Source organism: Eublepharis macularius, chromosome 15, assembly GCF_028583425.1.
Source record: "Eublepharis macularius isolate TG4126 chromosome 15, MPM_Emac_v1.0, whole genome shotgun sequence".
Taxonomy (NCBI): Eukaryota; Metazoa; Chordata; class Lepidosauria; order Squamata; family Eublepharidae; genus Eublepharis; species Eublepharis macularius.
The window spans coordinates 34598870-34625186 of record NC_072804.1 but is presented as its reverse complement, the minus strand read 5'-3'; positions in this window follow the sequence as shown (position 1 = coordinate 34625186).

The window sequence follows — 26317 nt, the reverse complement described above, 5'->3', positions numbered from 1 at the left end:
CAAACTCCACTTTCTCCAGGTTTCTCCAGGTTTCACCCCCCAGATCTCCAGGAATTTCCCAACTTGGAGCCGGCAACCCTACCAATCTACCAAGTTCCATGGGTGCTTGAAAACTCATCCAGTTCTATTTTTCATTCCCCCCCTTCCCTAAAATAAAAGCCCTCAAGAACTCTAGAGTCAGACAGGAAGGTTTCTACTTGGTTTCAACGGCTTCATCCACAATATTGCACAACCAAAGCTCACAATTAGCCATCCTCGAAGTTTGGCAGGTCCGCTCATGTTCTATAACAACAAATAATTGATGAAGCTTGTAATGTTTTCACGGTCAATAGTTCTACAAAGAGTTCAGATGCTCAGCATTTTCAATCACTCCAACAAGTGAGGATGGCTGCTTTGTCAGAAAGCAAACACCTCAGCCAAGGCTGCCCACCATGAGATTTAACTGAGTTAGTCAGAAGCAGCCAGAAACTCATCAGTAATTTCATTATCCTATTGAGTCCCCCCTTCTATTAAGCTGGTCTATTCTCAGGCATACAAACAAGCACATAAATTGACCCAAATGTCGCCAGACAAAAGAAACAGCATTTCCCGAAAGAAGGCTCTCCAAAATTGGCTTTTTAATAGCCACACATTTTTTGTGTGTGTCATTGCTGTTACTATTTCAAACCGTTCAGATTTCTACTTTCTCCGGCAACAGAAACAAGAGGTCTCGAGATGACAAGAGAACACAAAGGATAGTAGTCATCGCAATGTGCTACCAGGCTGCTGAATTGTAGCACCTGCTGGCGCACAGACACCTCTCTCCCCCCTTTCTCTTTAGAAAGAAAAATAGAAAAGAAATGGACGAAGGTGGGGGGGGGGGTGGCGGTGACATAAGCAAGCGTTTCCATTTTGTGGATTATGGTTTAGCATGGAAACAAGAAGCGCAACAAAGCTCAGAGAGCCAGTCTTCTCATTCTTACACCCAAAGTAGCCCACTTGGAGAGTGAGAATTACTTACCTGCCCGACAGTCCACACCTGGTGTCTGTGCTCGAGTCAATGATCTGAGCGGGCATCCCAATCAGAAGACCCGCCCAGCTCAACAAATCAGAGGCATAACGGGCAGCCTCTTCCATACTTTTGCACTGAGAGTGACTGAAAGATCAAACCACGGAGAGGCTCCAGAATAACCCACTCCAAGCAAAGGCTGGTGGCAGAGACCAAACTAGAAACTCATCAAGAGACATATGAGCCAAGCTACAAGTGACGCCTGACACAGGTTGGACACTTGTCAGCTTCCCTCAAGTTTTGATGGGATATGTAGGCATCCTGGTCTTGCAGCTGTAATGAAGAGCCAAGCTGCAAGACCAGGACACCTACATTTCCCATCAAAACTTGAGGGAAGCTGACAAGTGTCCAACCTGTGTCAGGCGTCACTTGTAGCTTGGCTCATAGAGGGCCATTCCTTCTATAAGTGAGTCATTTGGGCCTCTGATTATTTCATTTCTCTCTCACACTAGGAGCCCTCTTGGAGACAAGCCTGGGAAATGCAATTCCTGCTTCCTTCATGGTGAGGGCGCACTTGCCATGTTCCCCTCCTTAGGTTCCCCTGGCAACACTAACTAGCCAGTGATGGCCTCTTCAGCTGCAGGTCTTCAAGTATCTGCCTCAATGTTCCCCAAGCCCTAAGATGCCTCAGACCAAGGGAGAACACTCCACAGGAGTTTTGGCAAAGGGAAAGGTACTATATTCAGCTTTGGGGGCTGAAGAACCAGCCCTCGTAACTCCACTGCCATACCAACCTGTCGAGCCCCCTGTGAGCACCCAGCAAGTAGGACCAACTGGGAGTCCAGCTAGCAAAGCTGGAGTACTGGGCTCCAATCCAGAGCTGTCACTGGGGCTTAGGACGAAACTACACAGTCAGGTTTTTAACAAATTCCCTACAACCATACAGCAACTGTTGGAAATGTCTTTTTAAAAACAAAGGGGAGCCTAAACAGGCTTGGAACACCACTGCAGAGAGACAAAGAGCTCCAGCCTCCTCCCCCAAGCCGTTTCCCCTCACTGAACCAGCCGTGGTGGGGGAGTTATTTCCCTACTTTCGCTGCTCCAGTTGCACAGAATATTCCACGTGGAGCAGCAAAACAAGGAAATAACTCTCCTCCAATAGTGTTTCTGTGCGGGAAAACAACTTCGGGGTAAAGCGGGATTCCTTCCTCCCGCCAGAGCAGCATTTTGAGCCTGTTTGGGCTCTCCTTTATTTTTTAAAAGCCATTCCCAACAGCTGCTGCATGGTTGCAGGAAATCCAAGTTTGGTCTGGGGAATCCAGACCCAACTCATTAAAAACCTGAATGTGTAGTTTGGCCCTTAATCACTAAAATCAGCCTGCTTGGTTTTAAGGTTCTCAGCGATGCTCAGATGCCTGCAGGAGTTAATGCCCGTCTTGCCTCACTGGGCGCAAACCAAATACTCCAGATAATACCCTGAAAACTCAATGAAAGGTATTTGTACACTCCATCTGTACCCCCAGATTGAGGATTCTCTGTCTCTTTCATCTCTACTGGGCAAGCAGAGGAATCCACGCAGGCAACGGAGCTTCTGTACAAGAGGCTTTGGCACCCTTTCCTGCTCGTTATAGCATTACAACACCTTACCTAACCGGCGGGGGGTGCGCACCTTCCCTGTGGACTCCCCCGCAGCACCGCACGCTCCTGTTTGCAGCAGCCACTGGGATCAGGCCCGTTTTGGCTCGGATTGGGGCCTCTGCAGAGCATGGGAGTGCTCCTGCGCTCTGCAGTGCCTCAAAATGGGCCCGATCCTTGGCAGAATGGGCCCGTTTTGGGGTGCTGTGGAGCGCAGAAACACTCCTGCGCTCTGCAGCGCCTCAAAAATGGGCCTGTGGGGTTGTGCGCGCTTTGCGCATGTGCACCCCCTCTCCCCTAAGGTAAGTGCCAGGCCCCTATTCCCCCTTGCCCAGAGGTTGAGGGGGCCTGGCAACCCTAGTGGCTGGTCACCCAAGGTCGCCCAGCCAGCTTCCATGGCAGAGTGAGGATTCAGTCTTGGGCCTCTAAGATCCAAGTCCAATGCTCTCTAACCATTGTACACTTTAACTTATGAAAACAAACCAAACAATCCTCAATGTCAGTGAGGACTTAACATCTACAAACTAACAATAGTAAGAGCAAAAGAGGAGAGGGCAGAGGGACATAGATAGGACTAATCCAATCACTCCAGCAGCTGGCTATCCCAAGAACATATCAGCAACCTGCTTCCCTCTGAGTAGCCAGAGATGGAATGAGACATCTGGTCTACTTCTGCAAGGCACTGCTGCTTCTCTGACAAGACTAGGCAAGGTGGACATCCCTTTCCTGTCAGCGCTACCATCCTCACTAATGGGATACTGACAAGGAGGACAATACTGAGGGCAAGGGGCTGCGGTTCAACGGTAGTGCATCTGCTTGGCATACAAAAGGTCCCAGGTTCAATCCCTAGCAACTCCAGGAAAAAGCATCAAGTAGCAAGTAATGTGAAAGACCTCAGCCTGAGACCCTGGAAAGCCTCGGCCACTCTGAGTAGACCATAGGGACTTTGATGGCCCAATAGTCTGAGTCAATAGAAAGTAGCTTCCTACGTTCCTATAAAGGAGCCTCGTGGCACAGAGTGGTAAGCCGCAGTACTGCAGCCCAAGCTCTGCTCACAACCTGAGTTCAATCTTGGCAGAAGCTGGGTTCAGGTAGCCGGCTCAAGATTGACTCAGCCTTCCATCCTTCCGAGGTGGGTAAAATGAGTACCCAGTTTCCTGGGGGTAAAGTGTAGATGACTGGGGAAGGCAATGGGAAACCACCCTGTAACAAAAGTCTGCCAAGAAAACGTGATGCAACGTCCTCCCACTGGTCAGTAATGACTCTGTGCCTGCACAGGGGACTACCTTTACCTTTACCCTATGTTCCTATACATGTACCAGGTACCATCAGCTACATATCAGGTACCACCATCTGAAGGGCTTATCTGACAAATACTACCTCTGACAGCAAGAACGTCTAGTGAAGGGGTGAACAGACTTTCACATGGCAGTTTTATGCACAGACTCCACCCTTAGAAGCTACCGGTGTGGACAGACACCTCCTGTGATACATTACAGGAATCAGACGTTACAGCGGCCTTCTATTTTTCCAAGGAAAAGTTGACTGAATCCTGGTTCTTGTTGAATGTGAACTGGTATGAGCTCTCCATTGCTTTGAAGGACCGGGAAAGCAAAACCCCTTCCTCAAACAGTAAACTATCGAGATAGGTAGTCAGGCACCTTCTGCTGAAAAAGCAGGGAAAAAACACCTAGTCAGTTATGATAGGAGCTTTCTGTTTTCTAGGATCTGTGGCCTTCCAGATTGCCCCCATGGAACTTTTTTTTTTTAATTCATCCACCATTGGGCCAAACTCTTGCCTGTCAACATAGGCTATCAGATACTCTGTTGCCTTGATCTCAGTTTCAGGAGAGAAAGCCTGCAGCACCCTGCAGTAAAAGAAACGAGAGGCAGCCATCCCGCCACCCTTACAAATACACAACGCTTTGGCACTCTTGTTTGCGTTTGAATAAAAGAAACTTTAAGAATACGGAGAGATTTCAGATTGTCCTTCGGCATTCTGATGATAAAGAAGTGTGAATGATTAGAGAAAAAAGAGACTGGAGAGAGAGACACACACACTCACACGGAATAGCAATTATCACTGCTGTCAAGCGGGGGGGGGGGGGGTGGAGTTTGGTTCCTTTTTGTGCCAAGTGCAGCAGCATTTGAAAACAGCCTTTGGATAAAGATGCTCTGTGCAAACCTGAGCAAATTATAGACAATGTTGTCATGACAACACCCCTTTTCCCCCCTGTCCCCCAAAACAAGGGGAGAAGCAAGACTTACAGACTCGGTGCCAAGTGCCGAAAAGAATCCCAAGGACTTTGCTCTGGTTTCAAGAGCAAAGGTTAAACTTCAGCTGGATCTATCCCATATTTGCAAGAGAACTTGAGCAAAAGCACCACTTAGAAGCTTTGCTACAGCAAAGAAACAAATGTGTGTGTGTGGGTGGGGAGGAAATCAGGCTAGTGCATTTTCAATGTTCTTTAAAACAATTGGTGTCTGCAAACTACCTTCCATTTCGTAGTTCAGCATCTATGCAGGCAAATTTGGCATCAACAGATCCCTATGAATGAATGAAAACTGCACTGTTCTCTAAATTTAAAACATATTTCCAGTCCATTTGGTTACATGGCTACACTAAATACTACACCCTGGCAGAGTTTGCAAAACATCTCTTGTGACTTTGGCCGGAATTTCTTGTTCCAGAGGAGGGACAGCTGTGTTAGTCTATTGCAGAAAAATAAGTCCAATGGTACTTTAAAAACTAGCAACATTTCTTATAGCATGAGCTTTTGTGAATTTGTGCTCACTTCCTCAGATACAGTGGAAAGAAAATCATTTCCCTCATTTTAAACAGTTGCCAATGGAGAGAGAGAATGGGGGAGTTGATCAAAGTCCTGATATCATAAACCAGTTGTGATTTTCTAGTTTTACATAGCAGATCCATTATGTATAACTAAAGAATTATACTGGATTTTTCATACTAGGCCTCTCTTTGCTCAACTCCTCCCTCTTTCCCCCTCCTCTTCTGCAACTTTCTTAAAATGAGGTAAATGACTTTCTTTCCATTGTATCTGAGGAAGTAAGCTCAGACTCATCATGAAAGCTCATAGTAGAATGAATTTCTAAGACACTGACTTCTATTACATCCACTGCACCCGATACTTACACTCCCTCATCCTCACAGATCTCTCTTCATTCCCCATCTTCAGTACTTGGGCAGTGGGGGGAGGAATCAAACTATTAGGTTTGGAACATTGGAACTAAGTTCTGTTTCTGGGGGAGGGGGTAAAATTCTTTTTTGATCATTATTAATTTTACATAACACATATAAATTGGAATTAATTTCTGTTTATGTATCTTCTCATTTTACTGTTTACTGTTTGTGTTACAGTCCTCCTTCACACTTTTAAATTTCTCTTGCCACTGGGAACATCAGAAGAGAGGGCAGTAAATAAAGTCGATAAATACATCATGCAAATTGAGCAAACATGCGAAATGAAACTTGCATACATTTAATTAGAGGGGATAAAATACTTTGAATTAGGAATGCAAGTCCCCTATGTGCAGAATTAACAGTTGTCTTCAACTGCACACTACTGATAAGTCAATGGATGGAATCCTCTTCAAGCAGCCGGGCTAGACTAGACTAAACTAGGCTTCTGCATTGGTTTTGAGGACTAACCAGGCAGTATACCAGGAGCTGCATATCAGGAGCACCTGGCATTCTTTGAAAATCACTTACCAAGTGCAGGGTGGCCCAAAGTGGTTCGGTACCACAAGGGGATTTAAGCCTCCCTCTTGCACTGTTTTCCTGATGGCCCCAGAAAGCTTCTTGGAAAGGAAGAAACTGTGCTCTCACAGCCCACTTCTTTCAATTCTTTGGTCCCCCAGAAGAGCAGACCTCTTCCATTTCACTGTTCTCCTCTCCCCCTCTTTTCTTTATATTCTAAAAAGGGCCACAATTGGAGCATCTCCGAGCAGCTCTGGAGAGTGCCTTTCCTTCCCTGTGCTGCTCCTACCAGGAATCTTCATCCGTTAGGGCATGACAACAAAGCTTAGAAATGCTTTACTGGCTCCAGGGCACAGTTGGTCATGGGGAGGGGCTAGGCTGGCGCACAAGGGGAGAACACATGAATATCCTTCGCCCAAAGCTATGCTGTGAGAAAGCCCCAATGGGAAACACAGCTAGGCAGCTGGAGTTACTTGATTCTCTCACAGAAAACCCACCCACAGAGCCTTTTTTTTCAAAAATCACACTAACAAACAACAAACCTGCCACCCGCTTGGTCAGGGAGAGGGAATAAGATCAAATAATAGAGATGCCTGGCAGTGTTGCTCCTCGGGAGACAGGCAATGGGGGCGGGGGGGGGGGAGAGGAAAGAATTCTGCAGAGAGCTAAGCAGGAGGCCTTTTCTCATGAAACCATTTACCAAAGCCTCGATCCTTCATCTGTCTAGGGAGCACGTGCTTGACTCGAGACTTGTATCCCAACTACAGGTGTTCTCAGCTCAACTGGATATGCATGCCAGCAAAGATTTCTGAATATTCCTGCAGTCCAGGAGAAAGAGGGTTGGTGAAGTCCACCCGTTTCCCTTCAAATGTCCAACAAAAATCACTTCACAAGTGGTTAAATCATCGACTGCTTGCAAATAGGGCTGCCGCAATTCCTAGAATCGCGGGAGACCTCCATCTGGCTGCCTTCATCTCTGCTGCCACTTGATTAGCCAGAGGGGAGGAAAGTAAGGGACAGAAATTGCCGTTGCTGGTGACATCACTTCAAGTGCAACCCAGAAGTGATGTCACCATGTAGGGCATTCACCCCAAACTCTATGGTTAAACCATGAAGTTTTGGCGAAATGCTGGGGCATCACTTCCAAGATGACATCACTTCCAGAATGCACTGGAAGTGACATCACCAGTGATTTCAGGACATCACCAGAAAGGGTCACCTGGCCAGTAAATCTCCTGCTGGTTGCCAGCCTCTGAGTGCCAGCCTTACTTGCAAACATGGCATAACATCATTGCTACATTTTTGCTCCACCCTTCCTCCAAGGACAAAGCGGCAAACGTTCTTTACCACTTCCTAATTTTATCCTCACAACCATCCCTAGAGGTAGACTAAACTGAGAGTGAACAACTGGCCCAAGCTCAGCTAGTGAGCTTCATGGCAGAGGAGAGATTTGAACGCAGATCTCCTTGCTCTCAACCGAACGCCATAAGTGCTACACCACACCAGACCTATTTGGAGTAATGGAAGTCAGCAGCAGCTCAACCAGAGGTGAACTTGGCAGCCTTCAAGGGGTTCCTACCTCAAATATATGTTAGCTATAGCAAGACATGGCGGAAATGGATATTTATGAAAGGAGGATCTCAGTTCATACTTTGGCAGTATCCCATTGTTGTAATAAACCATAATTTGCCCAAACATTGGTTAGTCAGCCAGCTGTAAGTAACAAACCCTCATTTATATGTAAAAACCAGTTTCTTTGCTTCTTGCCTCTCTCCTGCTTTCCAGCAGGGAGGAAAATCCTTCCTCTATTCCCATCTCTGTGTTCAATCAGCCATGAGGACCAACAAACAGTTTGTGAATTACAACATCAGGGCAAACCACAATCAATGGTTAGCAAACCAGCAACAAAATATCAACGTGAAATCTTGATTTGGTGCCAGTCAACAAATTTAAGGCTGTCGGACTCGGGCTGCCTGCATTTAAACTTGACAGCTCACCATGAGTTAAGCAAACCAAGGTTTAGCAAGCTATCAGACCGTAGCCTTTAGGTTCAGCTTATGGAGGGGAGAGTTCTCACACCGCACATCCATCACTTTGGGACCTACTCCCATGTCTACGTCATTCACTCCGGCGCCGCACATGACCCAGCTGTAAGCACGCACACACCTATTTTTAAGTACTTCCATTCTGCTGAAAGTCTTTTCTCCTAAGTGACAATACAGCCACATTCAAGAGCGCTAAAGGTTTTGCTATTAACAGCAACAGAAGTCCTTTCAGGAGGACTGCATCTGCAGGTTACATTCCCTCCCCCAGCCTGTTGGCTGAGGAAGAGCATTAGAGCGTTTTCTGCAAGGAAGACGGAAGAGATCAAGGCGTGAGAAATAAGTCTTTGAACACCTCATGAAGGAGGCCCCAAGTATCTTTCATTGCAAATTACCATTCTAACCAGCTCCTTGACAGCCAGACCAGCTCAGCCCCTACCCTTGGTTTCTTGGCTGTGACAGTGTGATGTTGCTAGGCACAGTTGCTAGGCAAACACATACAGGAAATAGCTGAGCCGCAGTTCCCTTGAAGGCCGGGCTTTGGAATCAAATAAATAAATACACAGAAGCACTCAGGGGCTAAAGACAAAGGTGTCAAGGGACACAGGATGAAGGGGGACTGGACAAACCGGTGACCAGTTGCCGAAAGACTCCTGGCAAACAAGGAGGTCTTCACTGAAGACTGAGGCCTCTTTGCTTCTTCAGCACCAAAAAAATAATTATAATTATTCAGAAACCTTAAATTGCAGTCTGATGCGCTACAAGGCAACAGGCTCATGTGGAAAGGGAAGAGAGGGCAGCAGTGCCAGTAGGCTTTAAGTAGCTACGAGCAAGGAACTGGACAGAGGGAACGCAATCCCAAGAGTTCCCAGTCTAAGGTCCAATGGCTTCCAACAGCAGTGTGAAGCAATGCAGGAGGCAGGGAACATTCTCAGGTACTCACCAGTGACGGGCAGTTTACCTGCTTGCCTGCCGGGGCAGAAGGTTTAGGGCCACCCTGAGATCACCCACCACTGGCAGGCACCCCAGGAACATGTGTGCCATGCATGCTCCCAGTGGACACGATGATCTCACTTCCAGAAGTGACTTCATCACATTGGTGCTGGGAGCCCATGCAGGAAGAACACATTCCCAGTAAGTATTGGATCCCCCCACTCTGCTGGGAGGGTATAGGGACCTGGGAACCCTAAAAGGAGGACAGTTAGTGTAACCCCCATGAGGTTAATTGGTTTTGCCCAGTGGGGTGGAGTCAGAAGCTAGAGGCAGGCTGCTGAGGAGGAGGCTGGTTGCTGGGGAGCTTAATAATTGATATGCTCTTATCACCTTGATTAAGGGCTGTCATTCCCCAACAAGAAGACAGAAGCCTGGGATACAGTTGCTTCAAATTAATGAAAAAGGACTCACCACTTCGTGGAATGTTGAACTGTTTTACCTTTCCAAAAACATTGTTGATTTAATGTTTTCTGTATGGATGCACTTATGAGTTAGTTTTTTAAAAAAGTTTTATTTTATTAATTGTTAAAAGCTTTAAAAGAAAAAAAAAGAAAAATTATTTCTTAAAGTTGTGTGAAAGTTGCTTCCTAAGCCCCATAGAACCCATGAAAAGAGAAGTTACATTAGCGAAGTAGATCTCATCTCATCATGGGTGAGAGATCTAAAATGGTTTTGAGCTCAGTAGAAGAATTTGTTCTTCGGACAAAACTGGTGGGCCGCCAAACGAGCGCAATGTGTCAAGCTGCCTTCTCTCAAGACATGCCCTTGGTCCATACAGCTCAGCAAGTGTCCACCCTGTTGACACAGGCTTTCTGTGGCTTGGTGAACAGTCTTGGAGCATCTGAGGTCACAGCACAGCTGATCATGAAGAAATGTGGACCCAATCGGCTCCTTGAATGGAAGGCCACAGATAAACTCAAGCCAAAGTGGGAACTAATTGTACTAAATCTTTTAGAGCCAGGTAGTAGCACACACATACACTGAGGTGAATCCAGAAATTCTCCAAGAAGCTTCCATCCAACCTAAAAGGCTTCCTGCAGTGTGAGTGGCTCTATCTCTAATGTACTAATTAATTTGGAGGAAGCCTCTTTAGGTTGGAGGAAGACTTCAGACTTGAGCGAAAAAGCAAAGCAAGGTATAAATATTGTCATAAATAACTAAACAAACATTGCTCAGTGAAGGAGTTGGATCCACCCCTGTGAAGTCTTGACTGAGGCTACCAGCTCAAGGCCCACTGGGCCTTTACAAACCTAAGTAGGTTAAAACTGAAATTAAATTTGCAGTGCAATCCTAAGCAGCATTACACTCTTAAGTCCACCAAAGTCAACGGACTCCAAAAAAGTGTAGCTGTGTTTAGGATCACACTGGTGACTCGGGGGTAGTGTACCATGAAACATTGAAGATGTTTCAGGAAAGTGAAAAAGGATTTAAGGTGAGCCAGTTTGGGGGAGGTGGAGAATCCATACATCCATGGAGCATCCCAAGCATTTGTCTACTGCAAAATTCAAAGTGAATTTAGGAGCACTTGTTTGTATTTGGAATTCGAGGGAAAGACAGTCTAGCTGTGCAAATACTGGAGGGAGGGAAGCAATGGAGAGTCATTGAGAGAAAATGAAGAAGGATGTCTTTGGAACAATTGGTAAATACATTGCTTATCCTAAGGAAGGTTTCCAAACTTTGCTCAGTGGAATGGCAGGATGCTTCCCAAGAGCCAAAATGAACATTCACCAAACTTGTGAAAACAAGTAAGATCTTTGAGGGAGTAATACTGGATAGTTTCAAATCAGAAAAGAAACAGTAATCAAGGAAAAACTATTTCCCAAAGGCCTCCGAAGGATCACCTTTTAAGCTTGTCCAAAGGTCTTTTTCATTCATTAGTATAATAAAAAATAGCCTGCATGCCTTAAAATGGGAACCTATCAAGCTGAGCATTCTGGGGCAATGTCCCTCTAACTCTGCCACCCTGCCCCACCTAGACTTGCCAGCTGCCTGACACTGGTGGGCAAACTCCTGGTTGTTTGCCCTCCCAGTGATCAGCGGGAGGTGGCAAGCCACTGACAGGTGACCTGGGCAAATGGGCACATTCCCAGCTAGTGCACAATGATGTCACTTTCTGGAAGTGATGTCATCACACTAGCCAGGGGAGTACTCCCGTACTTTTTACAGGGCCAATTTTTAAAGCCCCTTTGGGGCTGAAATCACCCCAGTGCAAAGCGCAGGAGCACTCCCACGGCCAGTGTGATGACACCACTTCTGGATGTGACATCATCATACACTGGCTGGGAGCCTGCACTAGTATTGCCCCCCCTCCTGCCAGTTGCTGGGGAGACCTGGGAACCCAACCCCCCACCCCACCTCCCTGGCTGCACAAACCTGAACCTCAAGCAGATATATCTTAGCAAGACAAATACTGTAGAAGAGTTACAAACCCCCAAACCACACAATGTGTGCAGAGGCAAAGAGACTGCTTAAGCCTATTTAACCTAATATTTAACCTTTACAAACCTATTTGGCTGTCTAGTTTGATGGAATGCCTGGAGCTTTGTTTGAAATTCATACAAGTTTTCCAACGGACTACACAAAACTGCTGGAAAGGAAGCCATTTGATGTGGTCTGTAACTTGCACACAGGGCACAAGGATACTGGCATTGTGATTCCCAGGGGAGCTGTTTCAGAGGGAAATACCATACAGGATCTCACAGGAAGTCCCAGAAGGCGGACAGGCAAAGAGGGGGGAGACTCTTAGACTGCATCAAGAAGCAAACACAGTGCAGGTCAGTTTGTGACTGCTTCCACAGCACAGACCCAGGCTTGACCCAGGCGCATCCATTATAAAAGCAGAACCCACAGACTTCCTAAGGAGAGATAAAGCCAGGGCTTTTTTTCAGCGGGAACAACGTGGAACGGAGTTCTGGCACCTCTTGAAAAGGGTCACATGGCCGGTGGCCCTGCCCCCTGATCTCCAGGCAGAGGGGAGTTTAGATTTAGATCTAAACTCTCCTCTGTCTGGAGATCAGGGGGCGGGGCCACCGGCCATGTGACCATTTTTGCCAAGGATGATTTAAACTTTTAAAAACTCCCCCCTTGTTCCAGCTGACCCAAAGTGATGTCATTGTGCGGTGCTGAGTTCCACCACTGAGTTCCACCACCTCTTTTCCCAGAAAAAAAGCCCTGGATAAAGCTGAACTGAAACCTGGGAAGCTAATAAACTCTTTCAGCCTTCTTGCTTGAATGGCTCAACCAGGGCAAAACTAGTTGCCATACAGTTGAGGATTTGTGCTTTAGATGTAACTCTGGGCAAGTGCAGATTGCATAGATCACCCAATCCAGCAGTCACTTACAGCGGGGGGGGGGGGGGCGTACAATGCTGAACTGGGAATTACTGGCATGGAAAGTGGCCAGGAGATCCATTCAGCCTGTGTGACTGGCCAAAACTGCTGTGACATGGAACCACAGCTGTGTAGAAGAATCACAGCTCTCTAGAGGTTGGATGAATTGGACCAAGCCAACTTCCCTTCCTCCAAGCAGACAACAACTATCACAGAACTCTCCATGCTTCATCCAGGGGCGCTTCTCTAAGGACATGGTTTTACCTTTTCAAAACTTTCCCTTTCAAAACTGTCGCAGTAATCACCTCTGGCGGGTCCTTTAGCATCACAACTGTCCTGTTGCATCCACATTTGTCAGCATAATAACTACACCAGAGAACTGATGCAGCCACTTCTCCTCTTCCAAAGCACCGCCTGAAATTAACTAATTCCTGCCCATTTCTTCTCACCCTCTCTCCAGCACACTAGCGCACTTGCTTTGATATTTCTTTGCAGTTTCTCATCAATCATTCTTGGCTTCCTTTAAGTGCATACTGTAGCCATCAAATTCCCTTTGAATTCCGCATCTTCCTAGTTCCTGAATATATGTTTGATGCCACTCAAGTTAAAGGTATTCTCTCTTGCATAACCACATGGGTGCCGCAACAAAGCGGTGTCATACTGATCACAATACCAAAAGACCTCAAAAAGAAGAATGCTCAAAACTGAAAACGTAAGTCTTCAAGCCAGGCCTACACAAGTGGGCGACTCATCAAGGTGAATGCAGCCCATCAGCTACATCTCATGGTTTTGGGAGGCCACCATGCAAATATTATGGAAGATCATCAGGTTAGCTCATACATATAATGAGGTCCAGTCCTTTTCACATGGTATTGCAACAGCTGTGAAACCCTGAACCCCTAACCCACGCACAATGTAACTTAGAGGGAAGGTGCTTATCAGAAGCCCACCCTCAAAAGAAACAAAACGATCAGACAAGTTGGGTTCACAAGCAAACAGGCTTCTTCATGGAGCACCTTCTTTTCTCTTACTTTACATTATGTGCCTCCCCATTTGTGGATGTGCAGGTTCACTTCTTCATGGTCCACCAGCTTGGTGCCAGTTTGGGGTACTCTAATCTGGAGAACTGGAAGAACCAGGTTTGATTCCCCACTCCTCCACTTGAAGCCAGCTGGGTAACCTTGGGCTAGTCACAGCTTCTAGCTCTCTCAGCCCCACCCACCTCACAGGGTGATTGTTGTTGTGGGGATAATAATAGCATACTTTGTAAACCACTCTGAGTGGGCATTAAGTTGTCCTGAAGGGCGGTATATAAATTGAATGTTATTATTATATTATGATGATGATGATGAAGATTCCTGCCTGTTTTTACTCCCATCACTCCGTCAATGTTATTATTACACTTTGCAGGAAATGTTTTTGCTATTGGGAGGCAGCAGACCCTGTGCCCCTCAGGGCACATATATATTATATTATATTATATTATATTATATTATATTATATTATATTATATTATATTATATTATATTATATTATATTATATTATATTATATTATATTATATTATATTATATTATATTATATTTACATAATTCTCTTTTCCTCCATTTTATTCCCACAACAACCCTGTCAGGCAGCTTCCGCGGAGTGTGTGAGACCAGCCCAAGGTCACCCAACAAGCTTTCAAAGGTATTTGTCTGTGGCCATAGATAGATTTTGTATGTCTGCTAAATAGGTTCCTTGGAGGGGTGATGGGCCAGTCATGGGTCTCATGAAAATACTTTCAATATTTTTATGGGTTGCACTTTGTATGTCCACCCATGGTTGAATATTGTACTGCTGTTTGCGATCCTGGGTTGGATGCAAAAAGGAAGCAAATAAAATATTCTAAAAAAAGCTGTGTTCTATCCCATCAGCAAGCAGCCAGATGCTTCTGGAAGATTACAAACAAGCTAGCTAGCCTATCTGGACATTTCCCGGAGGCGCCAGGCTAATTGCTGCTGGAACAGACTTGTGGAAAACAATGATTCAACAAGGCAGTTCTTATTTACCTGTTACTCAGGTGTATACTGCACAGAGGTTCTACTGATATTCCACGGATAACAGTCTCCAAACAAATATAGAGGACATATTTTGCAATGCTCCTTTATGTGAAAAACTCCATGCAAGCAGAAAATTAGCATAATAGGGAACATGCTAGATTAGAATCTCTCCTCTAGAACTGCAGGGTTCTGTTTTAACGTACAGGGAGTATGTTAAGAAAGCATAATAATAACATTTGATTTATATACTGCCCTTCAGGACAACTTAATGCCCACTCAGAGTGGTTTACAAAGTATGTCATTATTATCCCCACAACAAAACACCCTGGCCGATTCCACACAGCTTACCTGAAGCCGGGACGTTGCAGAATATTGTGGATCATGCTGGAAAAATGTGGAAGATCACGTTTTCTCGCGTGAGTTTTGTGCAACGTTGTGCAAAACTCACACGAGAAAACGCGATCTTCCACATTTTTTCCGGCATGGTCCACAATGTTCCACAACGTCCCAGCTTCAGGTAAGCTGTGCGGAATCGGCCTCTGTGAGGTGGGTGAGGCTGAGAGAACTCCAGAGAGCCGTGACTAGCCCAAGGTCACCCAGCTGGCTTCAAGTGGAGGGGTGGGGAATCAAACCCGGCTCTCCAGATTAGAGTCCCGGGATCTTGACCACTACACCAAACTGGCTCTCAAGTATGGGGGGCGGGGGTGGTATTCAAAAAGCAGCTTTCCTCAACTGCATCTTAAAATGGTGCAGTCCATTCTATCCTTCAGAATTCTACCCTTTCATTCTGTCCCTAGTTATCTCAGGGCCAAGCTACACATGACGAATGACACTTGAACAGCAAGTGGACTGAGTGGAGGGCAAGTGAACAGGGAGAAATACACTTGCCGTTCAAGTGTCATTCGCCATGTGTAGCTTGGCCCTCAGACATACATTAGCAGCAGTACTCACAGCTCCTCATGACAATACATTACAAAATACAGGCTTGCAAACAGCCACTTACTTGCTAAGGGGCCATGGCTCAATGATATAGCACCCGCTTGACATGCAAAAGTTCCCAGATTCAATCCCCTCATTGGGTAGTAAGTGATGTGAAAGACCTTTGCCTAAGATCCCAGAGCGCCACTACCAAAATGACTAGAAAATACTGACCGGGATGGACTGATGGTCTGGCTCGGTATAAGCAGCTTTATGAGTTCCAGTGTGTACACTTCTTCAGCAAGCAGAAGCAAGCAAACAGAGGCCAGATAGGTAAGAAAGGAAGTTCATGTAACCTTGAAGGGAGCAGAGTTCTTCTCTCTTTGGCTCCCTATGGGTAGCTGTGTTTGTCTGTCTGTAGCAGTAGAAAAAAGCAAGAGCCTAGTGGCACCTATAAGACTAACAAAATCTGTGGTAGGGTATCAGCTTTCGTGAGCCACAGCTCACTTCACAAAAGCTCATACCTTGCCACAAATTTTGTTAGTCTTATAGGTGCTACCAGACTCTTGCTCTACGTACCATATTGGTATAGCAGTCAGTATTGGACTAGGATTCATCAAAGCCAGTCTCAAATCCCTACTCTGACATGGAAACTTTAGTAGGTCAATCACTTTCAGTCCAAGCTACACAGGGCTGAAGTTGTAAAATAGGTGAGAGAAGGATGTAAGCCATGTTATGTTCGAGTGTGGAGAAAAGCAGGGTATAAATATCTAACTTTTATTTGTATATATACATATACTAGGGTTGCCAGCTCCTGGTTGGGAAATTCCTGGAGATTTAGCGGGTGGAGCCTGGAGAGGGTGGGGTTTGGGGAGGGATGGGATTTCAGCTGGCTATACTGCCATAAAGTCTACCTTCCAAGGCAGCCATTTTCTCCAGGGGAACTGATCCCTGGAGATCAGTTGTAATTCCAGGAGATCTCCAGCCACCACCTGGAGGCTGGCAACCCTAACATATACATACAAGAGCGAGAGAGCATTAAGAACATGTAGGCATGCAGCTTAATAAAAGCATTCATGAGCAAGCAGCAACTTCTGCAGATCAATTTGCAAGGCTGAAATCTTTACGCATCATGCCCACCCAACACTTGCTCCAAATCACCTTGGATTTTAGTACCAAGAGAGTTGGGGGGGGGATAAGAATGCTTCTCAGTTTTGCTCCACACCATTTATAATTTGATAAAAACTCATCAATTCCCTGCCAGACCCAGACCGACTTGTAACAGCCATTGCGCTTATTTAAACCTTTGTCTACATAATCCTCCTTGTAGCAGTGCCCTCTCTCTGGCTGCCAGAAGGTCTCCTCTGTGCCATCCTTCATTTTCAAAGCTAAGCAAAGTCATTTTCTTGAACAGGGCAGCTGGAAGAACTTTGCTGATGACTGTCATTTTACATTCCCCGGTTTAAAAACAAGCTCTATTTACTATCCATTTCCTTAACAGGTTCAGGCTGCTCCATCAATTCCCCCCCTGTGGTTTTCATCACAGGATAAATTAAGGTGCTCTACGCTTATTTTCAGGGAGGTGGGGGAGGAATCTACCTTTCCTCTAACATACAGTCCTACAGTGAACTTCAACTGTGATTACAGTCTTCGGAGGTTGGAGCTTCCCGTTATCAAATGTATCTTTTAAATTCTACTTTTAAGAAAAATGTAAGGAAAAATATTTTTAAATGCCTCCATAAAACCTAGAAAGAACAAATCAAAGAGGGGAAAAATGCATAAGACATAATATTACTTTGAAATCTCTCATTCCATAAACTGTACAAACTGCCTGCTTCTATAGTTTTATCCAGATCGGACGCTGCATTATATCAGTCTTTCACCTTCCTGGATTGTCTTACCTATAAAGGAAAACCCGGTTGGGAATGACAGCAGTTGTTAACAATAGCTGAGATATCAATTTCATTTAATAAAGTGTCTCTTTAAACCACCAAAATTTTTTATCATTTGAACATTACCAGGCTCACAATCCATCTAGCCCCCATGCACGTTATCAGCTCTGCTACTATTTGGGTTATGAAAAATGAACACGTTTACATGGTCCCGTGTCATTCTTGTGAGCCGATGATTAAGTGTAAGGGCTGCATTAGAAAACACACGTTCTGCAAGCCGAGACAATCCTGCAAAGCACAGGGAACTCTTTGCCAGTTTCCCAAGCCTTGGAAAACCTTCAAATGTTCATAGCAATATATATAATGCAGGTTCTAGATCAAATCAAGCCTGAATTCTCCCTAGAAGCTAACTGGACTAAATTGAGACTATCGTACTTTGGTCACACCGTAAGAAGATAAGACTCACTGGAAAAGACAATTTCAGGTGGGTAGCCATGTTGGTCTTGCTGGAAAAGACCACAATGCTAGGAGAAGTTGAAGGTAGTAGGAAAAGAGGAAGACCCAACATGAGATAGCTCGAATCTACTCATTTATTTTATTTACATTATTTATAGTCTGCCTTTCTCACTGAGACTCAAGGTGGATTACAAAGCATAATGCAATGGGACCAATTACTGGGACAATAAAACAGGGTATAGTTTGCAGAAATTTGAAAACAAGGTGTAATCCAATACAGAGTTGAAATAAAGCGTAAGTAATTTGACATGACATAATAAACAACAGTAACAGACAGTGCACAATAGTATAGTCTACAGTCCCTATCCTTTATTGAAGCATCTCTTGAACTACTTCCTTATAGCCCAGTCATATTACCTGTGTAAGAAAGCCCTCTTAAGTAATTTCAGTTTTGCACAGTCTGCAGAGGAGAGGAGTCTGCTACCTCTCCAGGCACCACTCCCACTTAATTCAGGAAAATGAAGAAGTATTAATGAGTAAAGATGAAAGCAAAAATAGCAAAGCAAGAAGAAGAAACAATGTAACAAGAGACAGTAGCCCCAATAAACCTCAGTACCACTTTGACAGTGGTACTTGCAGGCTGCCAGCACGATCATGCTGCCAGCATGATCAGCATGCCAAATTGGAAAAAAATCACCACAAATCAGGTCTGAAAAAAAGACAGGAAGGCAACGGGGGAATCAGTGGAATAAAAAGCTGGTAGTATGGTGGTTTGGATTGTTCACTAAAACTGGGTGAAAGAATGGTGACAATTCTAGACTGAGCAGCTTGTGGGGAAGCAACCCAGGCTGGATTGAAGAAGATAGCAAACTCCACGTCAACCTCTCTCTCTAACCTCCTACCCACCTCCACCCTGAAGAGAGGATTCTGCACATGCCTAGCTGGAACAAAATAAGCAAGCTTTTCAAATGCAATCTTCCAAAGAACCCCAGAATTCCATGACATTTAGCTTTGGCGTGAGGGAATTCAAATGCTAGGCTGCAAATTCTTTTCAGCTTTATTGAACGTTGGCTCCTTTTTAACAGCCTTTACCATTTAAGGGGAAACTTCAGGAAAATCTCCCTGGATTCCTCTAAGTAATGCCACTTTATTGTCACCGTTCTGCAAAATGGTACTTGACTTTTAAACAAACAGACCTTGGTGCGCCTTGCTTCCAGATGTCCATCATCTGCAATGACTTCAGCTCTGCAAAAGCCAGTGCGATAGAAGGGCCTTACCAAAAACATGCACTGTGTTCTGATAAACCTACACGTTTTGGAAATGTTTCTTCTCAGGAAATGAGGTTCCTATTGTACCATACATAGAACAAGGTCTTTTGGAATTTTGAGGAGTGGATACCATCACAAAATGGCTGCTATGGAGTGCTGGGGCCAATCAAAAATACGGGTAGGTGGCAAGCTGAGCATCTTCTTCCAGAAAAAGGTGCGAACTTAACCCGAATGGATACTCCCTGCAGAGACAAAGGAGCAACCCTCCTGTATTCTTCTGGAGCACCTCTTGCTCCAACGAGGTGGGGTTAATCCAAGTCAGGTTTTTTGCTTCAACAACAGCAACAACAACGGACTTCCTGTTTGGGATCCATGGAGGTCTAACGCAGCTCCACTTGCGGAGCTGACCGGACTGCCGTTTTAACCGGCCGGCGGGGTGAAAATAGCCCGCGGCCGACTGCTCTCAGGCGGGGAGCAGGCAAAGAACGCTCAAGACCCTAGGGTGAGCTAGATCTCGGACGAGGGGGGGCTCTACACAACGAGTCTCCCCCCGATCCTTGAGGTCCCACCTTGCGACGGGTCGGCTATAATCTCTGCGGCAGTTTTGGGGCCAATTCGGCTGGCATAAGACCTACATACCCAAGCATCGATTGGGGGAAGAAGCTGAGAGGAGAACTTAAAATCGAAACAGCGATTATAACCCGAGAAAAGTGAAGAGAAGGTAAAGATCATTATCTTCTGAGACGGGAGAGATTGATAAAAACAGAGAGGAAAAAAAGTAGATTTTTTTTTTTTATAAATTTTTTTATTTTCATAACTACAAAACACTACACCAGACTATCACAAGGAAAGGGGAGAGGGAAGGGACAAATGGGGGTGGAAAAAGAAAAGGGGGGGGAATGAACTACAAACACTAAACACTACACTTCAATGTTTCCCTTCATACTGTCATAATACAAAAATAGCTCCATAGAATAATGATGGAGTGGTTAATCATACAGAGAATAAACATTTCAAATTCTGATTAAACTTTCCTCCCCCTTCTAGGTCCCGGACGCAATTCTCTCTGTGCAACCGCTGTTGCGGTGCTCTCCTCCTCCTCCTCCCCCCCCCTCCGGCTCCTCCTTTTCTTCGTTCTCGGTGCAGCAGAGTTCTGGGTTTTTATTCTCAAAATCCTTTAGTTGATCTTCTGATAATATCTTATAGGCCTGATAAGATATTATAGGCCTGATCTTTATATCTGAACCATATTCCTTCCGGGAATAACCATTTGTACTTTATTCCATGGTCCCTCAGAAGAGCTGCAAACTTTTTATATTTAAAACGCCGTTTCCGGACTAGAAATGAAAAAAGTAGATTTTTAAACTGCAACAGACTAGTGAAAAGGAGGGGAAGACTCGGCAGGAATCGAATTTAAAAAGAGACTAAGTTTAAAGAAGTTATTAAAGAAATGGGACTATTGTTTTGAATACCTGTGGCTTTGGAGCTGTGAGAAAAAGACACCATCGCGAGATCTGCTGTGGGAAGACGGGAGACAGGAAGTGCGTAATAACAATAGAGTGGCTGGAGAGAAGCGGCCCTTGCTGGAGGGCAGGAAGTAGGGAATCGCCATTTTTGAAAGGGGAAGGGTCGCGGCTTCAGCGGAAGAGGAAGTAGGCCATCTTGGATTACAAAATCATAGAGAAACCATAGAGAAAAGACGCCCGACATTTTGGACTCTTTAAAATTTAATTTCTATAAGAAGACCGGGACATTTAAAATAGAAAAACGTTAAATTTTATGCCACGGAGTTAAGGAAGAGAGCGGATTCGTGGGAGCGAGCTAAAGCAAGCCCCACGATGTCAAAAAAAGAGTGGCAATCGGCAATAGAAAACCTGGATAAAAACCTGGACAAAAAACTTTTAGATATGATTAAAGAACTTAAGGACACGAAATTGGAGCTGATAAAAGAGGTTAAAGAGGTTACACAGACAGTAAAATCGGAGCTGTCAGAAGTGAAAAAAGGTATGGAAACAATACGAAGTGAATTACAAGGAACGCAGCAGAGAGTTAAAACAGTAGAAGACGCGATGGAGAATTTAGCAGACACGCAACAAACAGAGATGAGATTGGTGAAGGGGAGAATGTCAGTTGCAGAAACTAAACATATGGAGAAGCAGCTACGTTTTCGTGGCTTGCCAGAAGTGGAAGGAAAGTCAGCGCAAGAACAGATGACTGAGGTGTTGGCTGAGTACCTGGGGAAGGAGGAGGAGGAAGTTGTGGCTATCCTAGATGTGGCATACCGTGTGAATTTGAGAATAGCAACCCAGAGGAAACTACCAAGAGATGTGATTGTGCAGTTTACAACACGAAATATGAAAGAGAGGATTGTGACAAAACAGTTTCAAGATCCATTGGAGATTGATGGCAAGACGATTATTATAATGAAGGAACTGCCCAGATCAGTGTTACTGGACCGGAAAAAATATAAAGTGCTAATTCAGATTTTGAAGGACATGAAAATCAGGTACAGATGGGAGTTACCGGAAGGAGTGTCCTTTGAGTTTGGAGGGGCCAAAAAACGCATCAGATCTGTTACCAGAACTGCTCTTTTATTATAATGGGGAATTAGCTGTAGCAGTCTGTAACTATTAATATTAAGCGAGGATCATAACCTATGTTTACGGAGGTCCCGATCCCAGACACTCTAGTGAAAAAGAGGCAGACAAGGAGTAAGGTCCAAACACGTGTATTGAGTGTAGCGTAAGCCTAGCTTGCACAATCATACAAAGAACATACAAGGTCTAAGAAATACAGAGTAGGAAATACAGAGACGTTCGCATTAGCTGGTTCCCAACGATGATAGGGGGAATACTCACTTATCCTGGAGCGAAGCAGAGACACGGCAGCGAGGGTGGCCCAATGCCAGCACTGGGACCACAGACGGACAGCAAGGAGGTCTGGATAGGGAATGGCCGAGGCACCGAGTGGTCTGGGAGACCAGCTTAAATACCCCAAAACGTACCCTGGGGCTGGTGCTGTACTTGGTGGTTCTCACAGATTAAAACAAAGGGTCTAATGGGCTACTGAATGGCTTGGATGGGCCACTTTGGTAATCAGATTGTGATAAGTGACACCTCAGGAAGAGGGGACAAAAGAGGGAGGGGGAAATCCAAGTGGGCTGAAAGGATGTTCCAGCGGACAGGGCTTGTCCTGATGTCATCAGCTTTGGAATGCGGAGGTTTCTTTGAGATGCATTCTTTAAGTGCTTGGGATGGTCGGCACTTAGTTCCTTCTCCGGGGCGGCTCCTAAGATATGCAGAGCGGGGCGAGGGGCTCTCGCTGCGGACGTGGTGTGCCCGCTTCGCCGAAATGGCTTCTCAAAGCAGTCTCTTCCTCTGGGTCTTCTGGGTGCCTGAGAACATGGATGCCGGCTGGGCATAGCTGGGGCTGGATAGCAGGCTGCCCGGTAGCGAGGGCAAGCTCGGCGACCGGCCCGCGGGAGGCTCCAGGCGGGGACTGACCAGGGAGCGCCTAGCCAGGCTCGCTGGAGGTTTCCCCGGCAGGCGCCCGGCTGCTAGCAGCGGCTTGGGCCCATATGAGGCAGGCTTCCATGGAGGCAGCGGGAACAACACTTTAAAACACAGTCCAAGGCAGGGAACAGGCACGGTCCGTGGCAGATGGCAGTGCAGGCACGGGGCACACTTGTAACAAAGTCCAAACGCACACTGGGAATTCCAGACACAGGTCAGGGCAGGGCTGCCCAGAAAGAGAGTCCTTTTGTGCAGTTAACCAAACATGGAGTCAGTAAACTACACAGTCTATAGCAGCAGCAAGGTAATTGACACGCAGGCAGGAAACTGACACGTGTATCAGAACACACATGTGCAAAGCAGTCTTTGGGTGTAGCAGTAAAACAGCAACGCAGGAAACTTTAGCACAGTTCATAGCAGGCTTCAAAGCAGGGGAGGGGGCCTACTTGGCAACAATTCCCCCCCTCGGAGACCCCGGGACGTCAGGCGCGCGGGTCTCCGAACTTGACTTCAAAGGCGAGGTGGTCGGCAATGTCCGGTGGTCGAGCTTCGAGCGAAGAAGGAGTGGGAAGGGAAGGAGGGGGAGGCGTCACTCAAAAATTTAGTTTGGAGAACCACCTAACCGAATAAGTGCAATTTAGATCAGCCAATGGGCTGCAGGTCTCTGGGTTCACACCAGGGGGTGTGCTAAGTGCAACCGTCAGAATAAATAGTAATAATTCATAGCAATAGTAATTCATAGTAATAGGCAGCAATGATCAATTCATGCATATAAACAACAACAATTCATGTTTGGGTACATTGATCAATTCATGGCGGAAGGTAATTCATATGGAATTCATGGCGGGTTAAAAGCATTAAAAACCAGGGGCAATTCATATACATGGATTAATTCATAAGCATAAGATTTAAAAGCAAAGACAATTCATGGTTCAATTCATGAATGTAGGATTAAAAGCAATTCATACAAGGTAAAGTGAAATGTGCAAGCAAGGCATAATTCATTGAGGGTAGGCTAATTCATGAATGGTTAAAATCATAAATACATAGATACATAGGGTTTAAAATGATAATTCAGGAAGTTAAAACCGATTTCATAGAGGATAGCAGCAATAGTAAAAGCAAGTGCGGAGAAATAATTCATGGGGGGGTAAGCGGCGGAAGGGTTCATGGGGGCCAGAAAAATACACTCTGCAATTAAAAGACCAACTCATATAGTCAGATTAAAACCAAATTCATCGAGCTTAAAATCAGAAATAAAATAACCTTTAAAAGAGACCGTTCAGGAGGGGTCCCGGTTAAAACCAAATTCATAAAATAATAGATATGCTAGAATTACCTCGGCGGAGGGAGCCGGGTTAAAAAGGCAATTCCTGAGGTTAAAATCAAATTCATAGGGATAAAGTTCATGGGCGCACTTGCAATAGATAGAGAGAGGGACTAGTTCGGGGCTAAATTCATGGGAGTTAAAATTCATAAAAGCAGTGGAGGGAAACTCATAAAACCATAGAGTAACAAAGATCACAGGCGGCTCAGTCCGCAGTACAGCTGCTGGACTGGGTTGCATATTTACAAGAACAAGCAAACTTAGTCCATGTGCTCCAAAACACACTTCCACCCCCCCTTGCTGTCTGTGTCAATCCGCAGAGCAGGGTCGGCAGGCGGCGAGAAGGGCTTCAGGCACACAGTTCTAGTCCTCATGGAGGTAGTGCCGCTGGCGGTCGTTTGGAGACGGGCCGTGGGCTGGGAGGCAGAGAAACACGTCCCCCCCTAGTCCACAAGAGGGCCTCGGAGCGGTGTCCAGCAGCAAATCGTCCATGGGGCCGGTGCAGGATTCATACACATAATAAAATCCAAGCATAGTTCATAATAACATAAGCAGACAAACGAGGGTTAAAGGAGGGCGCCAAGAATAACCATTAGGGCAAGAGGAGGTCTGGATTGTAATGATCCAGACGGTAGGACAGTTGGAGTTGCTGGAGCTGTCGGCGGCTCCAACAGCCCAAATAAAGCAGTGAGGCACACAACAGAACTTGAAAGGCCAAAATAACGATGATCGGGTGCAAAGCCAAATTGTAAATTCCAGTGGCAGTGGGGCTCCAGCCAAAGAGGGTTTCCCACCACGAGTGCTCACCGGTGGTCTTAATCCGCTGGACCAGATCCAAAATCTCCTTTCCGTTGTGGGACACAACCAAAGCATTAGTGTCCCCGTCCCTCTGGATGCTCTGGAGGGTGCGGTGGAGCTGCGGGTGGGCCAGGAGCTCGTGGATTAATTCCAGACCGATGCCAAGGGCGACAGGCTTCACATATCGATAGATGGAGGGTGCCACCAGGATCTCTTCTTGGGTCCAGACCGGTACCGTGTAGGTGAAGTCGCAGGCTGCCACCGAAGACAGGTTGCAAAAGCAGCGGTTGACTCCCGGGATCACGGGCTTCAGCTGGAACGAGTTCAGGACCACAAAGTCGCAGGCCGTTCGCACACAGGCACATCCTTTCCCAATGTAGACCACAGCGGAGCTGTTCTCCCGGACGACCTCGAAAGGGCACTCGTTGAGGGCGTCGACTTGCGGGGCTACACAGGGGTGGTGAGGTGCAAAGGCTTGGTCCTGGCAAATGAAGCCGGTCTGGTCTCGATGCTGGCACCCTTGGAGGCTGACGAGCTGCCATCCGGTCGGGGTGAAGCGGGCCCAATGGTCGGGGTGCCTGGCGTAGAGGACTTCGGTGTCGCTGACTTGGAGTCCCAGAGGCACGACTGGATACACGTGGAATGACTCGTGCGCACTGGCCGTTAATAAAAATAATTTAAGCTCCTGGGTGGTCGGTGAGAATGAGGAATTTACGAGAGACCACCAGGATTCAAGCTCCAGTTCTATGGGTGACAATTTGGGCATAATCAATCTTTTAATTTCCAGGGGCAAATGCCCGTCCGTGGCTTGCCGAATTAGCCCCATGGCCACAGCCTGATTTAATTGTTGGGCTTGCATACATGCCATGGCTATTGACACGTTGCGTTCAAAAGACTGTGTCCCTTTGAGCAGCAGAGAAAAGTCTCTTTCAATTTGACTCTCCCAGTTAACTAAAATGGAGCTGATCTCGTGTTGCCCATTCGAAATGGAATTTAGGGACTGCACCACCGGTTTACCTAAGTCAGAGATGCTAGTCGTGACATGGGCAAACTTATTAGCGAGAGTCTCAATGTTGACCGAATCCATGATTGCTAAGCCTCCGGCTGCAGGGGCAGTCCAGTCGGCAATGCTTCGTCTGGCACGCGAGAGAGAGGGGGAGGGATCGATCCACAGTTGTAGCCATGCATTCCAACCCTTGCTACCGGCCTCCAGATAGGGAGCGCACTGCGGCAGCCTCTGGGTTATATTTAGTTCAGCTAAATCTATGCGGATCTCTTTTAAAGACATTTGCGGGCGGACTAGAACTCTCTCTCGAATGTCAGTCTTCAAAACATGGGAGCCCACTATATGCGTGCCACCTTGGCTTAATTGTTTATTGCTAGCAATCAAAGGGTCAATT